Below are 10215 nucleotides of genomic sequence, written 5' to 3' on the forward strand. Positions count from 1 at the left end.
TATATTTAAACTTCGTATAGAATATAAATTAACACTTCTACGATTTAGAAAACAACCAAAGTATGCTTCATTCATTACCTGATCATAAACAAAGTTCCAAGTGACATTATGTCATCGTTTTGCGTTCATCTTTGTCAAAGTGCGTTAAATTCTTATCATCTCCTCAGAAACAACTTCTTGTAAAGTATTGCCCTTATAAAATGTCTTATTTGGACTCGCTTAATTTAACACGATGGTTTGTTTGTTTCTTGGGGTTTAACGTTCGAGCAGCAATATTTCAGCTATATTCAGACGAAATGCCACCAAAGACTTGTTATTACTCCGGCATTTCCTAAGATTAACTCCACGGAAACCAGAAATGACCATATTTTGGACCTTGAAAGGATTAGTAATAGTAATGAATTCTACAGTTCTCGAATAGATGGCTCCGTTGGTGTATCAAAAAAATTAGAAAACCCTATGGGCAAGTATATATTAGCCATTTAACATTTAACGCAATGTTATCAATCTTGCCGAAAATATTATTAGAAAACCTCAAATATAATTTGACAGGTGTTTCGAGGAACTTCGTAAAAATTAGTATGTCAGCTTTTCATTCTCGCAAGATTGAGGATTTATGATCTCTGTTCAAATCAATGCTTTTTTCTGGTATTTTCACGTATTAGCGTCTATGGATTTCGACTCATCGGCTCCATTTCTATTCTTTAAATTGTCACTATGTTTTCATTAAATTCTACACATCACTCTTAGTTTAATGTTTTTTAACATTTAACCGTTAGAACAAAGACTGAACATAATTTTTTTTTAGGTTCAATGCTGGTTTTTTTGTAAACTGATTCATATAATCGGAATACAGATTAAAACCATAATTTAACGTAAGTAACAATATTGGTATCAGGTGGTCTTCTGTTTGTTTGTTGGGGTTTAACGTCCAAGCAGCAATATTTCAGCTATATTCAGACGATGAACATGAAATTGATGATAATATGAACATGAAATGATGATGAAATGAAAAAAGGATGGGACACAAGGACAATGGGGTCGACAAATTTTGATTGTCACTGGAAATAGGGAGAGGTGGGTAGGGTCGGGCAATTTAGCCTCCTGTGGCGGAGCCCTATAGTTCCTACTCCGGGAGAATACCACCGTAGGGTTCTTTAACGTGCGAGGAACGTGGTATCTTTCCCAACACGGTGGCCCCATGCAGGTCCGGGTGTTAAAAGAATAGGCCTGCAGCAGCGCTAAGCTTGTCGTATAAGGCGACTAAATAGTGCTCAGAAACCTAGCCGGGGGCTAGGCGCTCTGCCCACAGAGCAACTGGGATGTGTGCCCCAGGTGGTGGAATGGGGTACCCCTGGCGTGTTACATGCTGGGGTTGTCAGGCTATAATACGGAAAACCTGACCGCAAACCATAGTGGTGCACCGTGTTGGGAAAGATGCCACTTTCCTCGCACGTTAAAGAACCCTGCTGTGGTATTCGATAGGAGTAGGAACCTTTGTGCTCCGCCACAGGAGGCTAAATTGCCCGACCTTACCCACCACCCTTTTTCTAGTGGCAATCAAAATTTGTCGACCCTATTATCCTTGTGACCCATCCTTTCTTTTTTTCATTTCATGTTCATTTTATCATCCATGTTCATTGTCTGAATATAGCTGAAATACTGCTGCTCGGACGTTAAACCCCAACAAACAAACAAACCAACACGGTGCACCACTATGGTTTGCGCTCAGGTTTTCCGTATTATAGCCTGACAACCCCAGCATGTAACACGCCAGGGGTACCCCATTTCACCACCTGGGGCACACATCCCAGTTGCTCTGTGGGCTTTATTTAGTCGCCTTTTACGACAGGCTTAGTGCTGCTGCAGGCCCATTCTTTTAACACCCGGACCTGCACGGGGCGGTATCAGGTGGTTAACATTTATGACTGTCTTCAAAGACAGACATGAAAATTAAAGGAAACGGCAAAGACGGAGGCTCTGTAAGGCAGTTTTACCCTTCACAACATTTGTCCTAAACTGGCCGTTGCTAATCGTTGATTTATTAGTACAGTCAAACTTGCCTAGAGTACCAACAATACTCAGAAATAACCTTTCTTAGAAGACTATGATTTAATATCATCTTGTTTTTGAAGACCATACGTCATATGTGGGCATGATTTTGCTGTCGTTTGGAAGATCATACAAGTCAGGTTTGACTAAAATTAAAACATTTTAAAGTTTCTGACCATTTTTGAACTATGAGCAAACCACAAAATTTCAAATGCAAATGAGAACAGTAACATAATTTGTAAAATCACGTCGTAACTAGAAACTCAGCACAACATTATCGCAAGAGCAATTCTGTCAATTTTTCTAGCACTGAGACTCCAGAAAAAAAAAATAAATGTGAAGCTTTGTAGAAAATGCTTGATTACGTGATAAGGCCCCACCAAAGAAAAAAATGAAAAATATTCCTATGCTATTTGAGAGAAATATTTTTGTGCAGGTTTAAGTACATGGTCGTTTTTCAAATTGTTAAAAAAAAGCGTAAGTGCAAGACAATTTTCGAATGAATCCATCTGTTTTAATTACCTATAGAAGTAATTATTAAGTGTAGATTATACTGATTGAATATTGAAATGATTTTAGAAATTGAATCATTATAGCTTGTGACTAATACGATCAATTTTGCATGTGATATTTTCAGTGATGAAAATTTCGATAAGCTGTATCAATCTATGGTAAGATATATACAGTATATTGCACGTCTGACCGGATTGACGACCCGTTAGATCTGGTATTTAACAGATCCATCTCGAATGCTTTGTGACGTGTTCTACCGGCGGAGCAGAACATACTTGCCTTTGCATATCACTCGCCTTTTTAATGTGAGTACAAGTGCTTTTGTATATCTTGTTTTTCTTTTCTTCAGTTTTTATGTTATTGTTTTTTCAGCTGTCAACATTATGTATGTCGTCCGGCGTTTTCCTGGTTTCACGTTTTGGCCATATTTCCGGATCGTGGCGTCTTTGAATTTTCCTTCTATTATGGTGCTTCGGTATTTTGTTGCCTATATTTGATGTTTTTTGTTTGTTTGTTTTTCGTTGGGGTTTAACGTCCGAGCAGCAATATTTCAGCTATATTCAGACGATGAACATAAAATTGATGATAAAATAAACATGAAATGATGATGAAATGAAAAAGGGATGGGACACAAGGACAATGGGGTCGATAAATTTTGATTGCCACTGGAAATAGGGAGAGGTGGGTAGGGTCGGGCAATTAAGCCTTATGTGACGAGGCCCTATGGTTCCTACTCCGGGAGAATACCACAGTAGGGTTCTTTAACGTGCGAGGAACGTGGTATCTTTCCCAACACGGTGCACCACTATGGTTTGCGGTATTATAGCTTGACATCCCCAGCATGTAACACGCCAGGGGTACCCCATTCCACCACCTGGGGCACACATCCCAGTTGCTCTGTGGTAGGGTTGAGAACTATTTAGTCGCCTTTTACGACAAGCTTAGCGCTGCTGCAGGCCTATTCTTTTGACACCCGAACCTGCACGAGGCCATATATTTGAAGGAGGTACACCTACGGTAAGGGACACAACTCTTACAAATCATTATAACGTTTGTATTCATCATTGTACATCAATCTCGAGCTTCAAAGTAACTTGGACTGATTTCATTGTTTCAAATGCAGACATTGGTGTAATTGAATATGATACAAACGCATCACGAATTATAGGATTTATGTCCCTTACCCTAGGTCTACCTCCTTTAATTAAACATGATTCCGAAAAAAAGTCTCTTCTCGAACTTTAAATTACAGTAAAAAAAAATAAAATAAAAAAGTAAATGATCGTAATTCGATTTCTATAAGGTTATTTTAGAGAGATAAATCTAGTTTTATTTTTTTTAAAGAGAAGGGTACCTTTCTAAATTGAAAATCTTCTGTTTAATACATTAAATGTTTGATGAACAATACAACATTTTAATTCTAGCAGGAACAGATCGCCAACTTATCGTAAGTTTAACAAAAATATTTTTTTGTATTCAAATAATATTATATTTATTTTTTATAGAATTTTATTTCTTCATTGTCTGAATATAGCTGAAATATTGCTGCTCGGACGTTAAACCCCAACAAACAAACAGACAAAAACATATTTCTTCAAAAAGATAATGGCTAATAAGAAAAAAAACGTTTGCTCACTTGTTACTTTCGCAAATAAAAACATTTTAGCACGCAATACATTTTGAATTTATAAAACAAAATTCTAAAATGAAATAAGGAATGCCTTTAAAATTGGATTACTTTTAAAATACTGAGTGTTTTCCTTTTTAAATGAGTATTTAAAATTGCATAGATAGGATATTGCACAAAACTTACCTAAACAAATTTTGTTATTTCGTGATTTAATTTTTGAAACCTGTATACACATAAGCTTATGTACATATTAAGATATTTTTTTAATGTGATTTACTACCATAAAACTTCCTGTCTCCGTTTTGAGATGCAAGTCGGATTACTTTATTCCTAAAACATATATAAAAAAGCAAAATTGGCGGGATAGAATGACACTACATGTTGCCTGAAATAATTTCATTTTTTTTAATCTGCAGCATGGCCCTTAACAACAGCAACTCAGTGTTCTTATATTTATTCAAGCATTCAGCACTGTATTGAATATATGCGATTTTTTTTGAGCATTTGACCTTAATTTGTTATTGAAAGTGCACTTATCTTATAAACATCTAACGATAGACATGCAGCTCGGCACTGGGTCTGTTCCATTGTTTGTTCGACAATGATATTGTGTCGTTATTTTCTAGTGCTAATATAGTGTGTTTCAAATGTTTGTTTGTTTGTTTGTTGGGGTTTAACGTCCGAGCAGCAATATTTCACCTATATTCAGACAATGAACATGAAATGGATGATAAAATGAACATGAAATGAAAAAAGAGGATGGGTCACAAGGATAATAGGGTCGACAAATTTTGATTGCCACTGGAAAAAGAGGCATGGGTAAGGTCGGGCAATTTAGCCTCATGTGGCGGAGCGCAAAGGTTCCTACTCCTATCGAATACCACAGCAGGGTTCTTTAACGTGCGAGGAACGTGGCATTTTTCCCAACACGATGCACCACTATGGTTTGCGGTCAGGTTTTCCGTATTATAGCCTGACAACCCCAGCATGTAACATGCCAGGGGTACCCCATTCCACCACCTGGGGCACACATCCCAGTTGCTCTGTGGGCAGAGCGCCTAGCCCCCGGCTAGGTTTCTGAGCACTATTTAGTCGCCTTTTACGACAAGCTTAGCGCTGCTGCAGGCATATTCTTTTAACACCCGGACCTGCACGGGGCGTGTGTTTCAAATGAGTATATGCTTTATATTATAATAAGCAGCAGCTCACAACTTTCTCTATTTCTCAGTTTAGAAGTTGATCGATATGAAACGTCAAATAAAGGGAACAGCGACTACCTTCATGAATAAAACAAAGTTGACATAACGTATTAGGCATTAAAATGAATGGTATTAGTGTCAAGATTACAATTCAATATGAAGAAAGATGGTGCAGGAATGTCTCCAGGGAGACCATCAGAAATGGATAAGCATTGCGTTAATTTTAAATTTCTTGTACGGATAATCATACATCGTAAAAACCGTTGATAATATTACACAAACTATATTGAATGTATAATAAGCGAAGATTGGTGAGATTTCCTAAAAGAACTTCAAAACTTCAGTCAGAAATTTATAAAACGTGAATGTTTAAATATAACGTTCGTCTGTATTAAACCAAAAAAAAAAAAACCACACACACACAAATACTAACCATATGAAACTTGCTGATTTCGGTATGCAGTGCATGTGTTTCAAGGAGTAACCTCATATTTGCATCAATAGGATCAAATGTATAGAGCATAAATTGTATACTAGAATTACTTTAAACCACGCAAACAAAATCTAGACAGAAAATAAATTTAGCACCGAATACTACCAAGGGCAATACAAAGAATGGAGCCTCAGTGTGTAAAGAATTTTGAATCTTGTGATAATGCGAATTTCGAAAACATTTATGATATTAGTTGGATCAGCCGAGTGTGTTTACAGGGCTGGTGAAAATCCAGAGGGCCATTTGGTCTATCAGCAATGACTTCGGTCAAGTAGTTTCCAAAAACATGAGCATGGTGGTTTTAAGATAATCGTTATTCTGGCCATTGATTTCATTATAAAAAGGCTTTGACAGTAAGTTTTGCATTAATCTAATAACTTTCCTAAGAAAAGTTTATAAAATCTAAAAAAATATGATTATATTGATAATTTTCCAAAGGGTTTGATATCCACTGAAGATAACAAAAGATAAAGCCTTTATATAAGCGCACGATATACAAAAGAATGATATACGGTATGATAGAAATGTCCAATACTAGAAAAAAAACTTTAAAATACTGCACCTCTTTAATAAATCATTATAGAACTAAAAGATATTTGAATAATTCAAATTCTACTTAAGTTTCAGGACAATGACATGGTACATGACTATTTGTTTGCTTCTGTATAAAATATAATTGATTCTATGTAGGCTACCGTGCAGACAGTTTTAATTCTAGTTAATTTCCACAATGGCAACAAGCACATCATTAATGTTAGTAGTTTATCGACGACAGTCTCCAATTACAGTGATAGTCATAAATCACTGATAAGGAAGGTATTTATTTAAGAAGCATACTTCGTCTCGCACTAAAGTGTGGAAGTCGTGACGAAGTCTTCTGCAAGTGCACATCTGTCAATTCAAGCAGTTAACGTTAGACCAGAAAACATATATTGAAAGTGTTTTAATATTTCAATTATTCGATATGACATTTTGTTGCAATATAGATTTATATTCAATTTGAGCATATTAACAAGCCATTAATAATTTAAAGTACGTAATGAATAAAATGAGTGCATTGGAGTCCGCAATTTGTTGATATGGTATATTCGTTCCAAATATGCAGTCGATTTTCTGTTGTATCAGCACGACATTGTATAGTAAGGATATATGTCGAACTAATGTGTGGGAGACTAACTTTCCACCTCGGGAGCCCCGTGCAGGTCCGGGTGTTAAAAGAATAGGCCTGCAGCAGCGCTAAGCTTGTCGTATAAGGCGACCAAATAGTACTCAGAAATCTAGCCGGGGGCTAGGCGCTCTGCCCACAGAGCAACTGGGATGTGTGCCCAGGTGGTGGAATGGGGTACCCCTGGCGTGTTACATGCTGGAGTTGTCAGGCTATAATACGGAAAACCTGACCGCAAACCATAGTGGTGCATCGTGTTGGGAAAGATGCCACGTTCCTCGCACGTTAAAGAACCCTGCTGTGGTATTCGATAGAAGCCCCGTGCAGGTCCGGGTGTTAAAAGAATAGGCCTGCAGCAGCGCTAAGCTTGTCGTATAAGGCGACTCAATAGTGCTCAGAAACCTAGCCGGGGGCTAGGCGCTCTGCCCACAGAGCAACTGGGATGTGTGCCCCAGGTGGTGCAATGGGGTACCCCTGGCGTGTTGCATGCTGGGGTTGTCAGGCTATAATACGGAAAACCTGACCGCAAACCATAGTGGTGCACCGTGTTGGGAAAGAAGCCACGTTCCTCGCACGTTAAAGAACCCTACTGTGGTATTCGATAGGAGTAGGAACCTTTGCGCTCCGCCACAGGAGGCTAAATTGCCCGACCTTACCCATCCCCCCCTTTTCCAGTGGCAATCAAAATTTGTCGACCCTATTATCCTTGTGACCCATCCTTTCTTTTTTTCATTTCATGTTCATTTTATCATCCATTTCATGTTCATTGTCTGAATATAGCTGAAATATTGCTGCTCGGACGTTAAACCCCAACAAACAAACGTATTCGATAGGAGTAGGAACCTTTGCGCTCCGCCACAGGAGGCTAAATTGCCCGACCTTACCCATCCCCTTTTTTCCAGTGGGAATCAAAATTTGTCGACCCTATTATCTTGTGACCCATCCTTTTTTTTTTTCATTTCATGTTCATTGTCTGAATATAGCTGAAATATTGCTGCTCGGACGTTAAACCCCAACAAACAAACAAAAAAAACCATTCCTCCACCGTATTAAGTTGAAATCAGTTTCGCTTACGTTACGTTAGATTCTCTATATTTTTCTACCACCGAATATAGGGGAATTATCGGTATATGCAGTAAGATTGAGTATGTACATGTATAGAAAAATTGATATTTGCATAACTTGTTACAATAAGTATGACCGTTTTCGTTAAATAAATAGTTAATTTTCGTTACACATTCGTCTCATTTAGTTATAAGACCTTTTATTTAGAGACATGCATTGCATGCAACCACAACCCCTCTGCCCATTACAAATTTATATACTGCGCATGATACTATGGAACTGGCATATATTCGTGTGAAAACATAGTTTGGATTGACATCCATGGTATTATATTCCTGATTTTTTTTCACAAATCTCATCAGTTTGACTGTAAATAACAAAGTCGTCGTTCACAGCGGAAATTAATACAGTGCCCGCACAACCTCTCAGACAGGAAGCAATTTAACTTATTTTTCTAGATGTCAAACGAGCTGCCCAACGTGTCAAGCAGTGTCATCATTCTAAGCTCAATATCCAATAAAATTTGTATTCACCATCAGCGAAATTAGGAAAGCTATGGTAAAACCCTTTAATTTAACAAAGAGGCTTATTGTGTGGTAGATTGCATCCTTCTCCAAATTAATATTAAAATGTATATTCGTTATACATGACACATGGGAATAATTAAAACATAAGTTTTGGAAAATGCTGGCTAATTATCTTTGTTTGTTTGTTTGTTGGGGTTTAACGTCCGAGCAGCAATATTTCAGCTATATTCAGACAATGAACATGAAATGAAAAAAAAAGGATGGGACACAAGGATAATAGGGTCGATAAATTTTGATTGCCACTGGAAAAAGGGTGGATGGGTAAGGTCGGGCAATTTAGCCTCCTGTTGCGGAGCGCAAAGGTTCCTACTCCTATCGAATACCACAGCAGGGTTCTTTAACGTGCGAGGAACGTGGCATCTTTCCCAACACGGTTCACCACTATGGTTTTCGGTCAGGTTTTCCGTATTATAGCCTGACAACCCCAGCATGTAACACGCCAGGGGTACCCCATTCAACCACCTGGACCTGCACTGGGCAATTAGTTTGTTTGTGTATTGGTAGTGTCTATGTTATTTCGTCCGTGCCTCCCATTCCTCCACACTTTAAATACTGCCCCGTGCAGGTCCGGGTGTTAAAAGAATAGGCCTGCAGCAGCGCTAAGCTTGTCGTACAAGGCGACTAAATAGTGCTCAGAAACCTAGCCGGGGGCTAGGCGCTCTGCCCACAGAGCAACTGGGATGTGTGCCCCAGGTGGTGGAATGGGGTACCCCTGGCATGTTACATGCTGGGGTTGTCAGGCTATAATACGGAAAACCTGATCGCAAACCATAGTGGTGTACCGTGTTGGGAAAGATGCCACGTTCCTCGCACGTTAAAGAACCCTGCTGTGGTATTCGATAGGTGTAGGAACCTTTGCGCTCCGCCACAGGAGGCTAAATTGCCCGACCTTACCCATCCCCCTTTTTCCAGTGGCAATCAAAATTTGTCGACCCTATTATCCTTGTGACCCATCCTTTTTTTTTCATTTCATGTTCATTTTATCATTCATTTCATGTGCATTGTCTGAATATAGCTGAAATATTAAAATAGGGAGAGATGGGTAGGGTCGGGCACTTTAGCCTCCCGTGGCGGAGCCCTATAGTTCCTACTCTGGGGGAATACCACAGTAGGGTTCTTTAACGTGGGAGGAACGTGGCATATTTCTCAACACGGTGCACCACTGTTTTGCGGTCAGGTTTTCCGTATTATAGCCTGAACGCCAGGGGTACCCCATTCCACCACCTGGGGCACACATCCCAGTTGCTCTGTGGGCAGAGCGCCCTAGCCCCTGGCTAGCGTTCTGCGCACTATTTAGTAGCCTTTTACGACAAGCTTAGCGCTGTTGCAGGCCTATTCTTTTGACACCCGGACCTGCACGGGGGGGTTCCTTAATTTGTTTTGTTGTAAATTACACAATAATAATTGAACAAATATCAATTAATACATGAACCGAGATTCTTTTTATTGTAATAATTACTTGATGACTGATTAAAGCAGGGATCGTTAGTGCTGTAAAATTACATAAATAT

At 38.8% G+C, this 10215-nt stretch overlaps 1 protein-coding gene across 1 annotated transcript in view; it reads left to right on the top strand.

Annotated features, from left to right (window-relative positions):
* LOC148625374 (uncharacterized) overlaps nt 1–7387 on the top strand; it is a 342046-nt gene extending 334659 nt beyond the window's left edge. Inside the window, exon 5 of the transcript XR_015919909.1 lies at nt 7370–7387. The gene's annotated coding sequence lies outside the window, so the exon portion shown is untranslated. The remainder of the gene's footprint in view (nt 1–7369) is intronic.
* Nucleotides 7388–10215: the final 2828 nt, after the last annotated feature.

This window comes from Perna viridis, chromosome 2 (assembly GCF_037379345.1).
Source record: "Perna viridis isolate PV_CMFRI_1.1 ecotype Kerala chromosome 2, ASM3737934v1, whole genome shotgun sequence".
Taxonomy (NCBI): domain Eukaryota; kingdom Metazoa; phylum Mollusca; class Bivalvia; order Mytilida; family Mytilidae; genus Perna; species Perna viridis.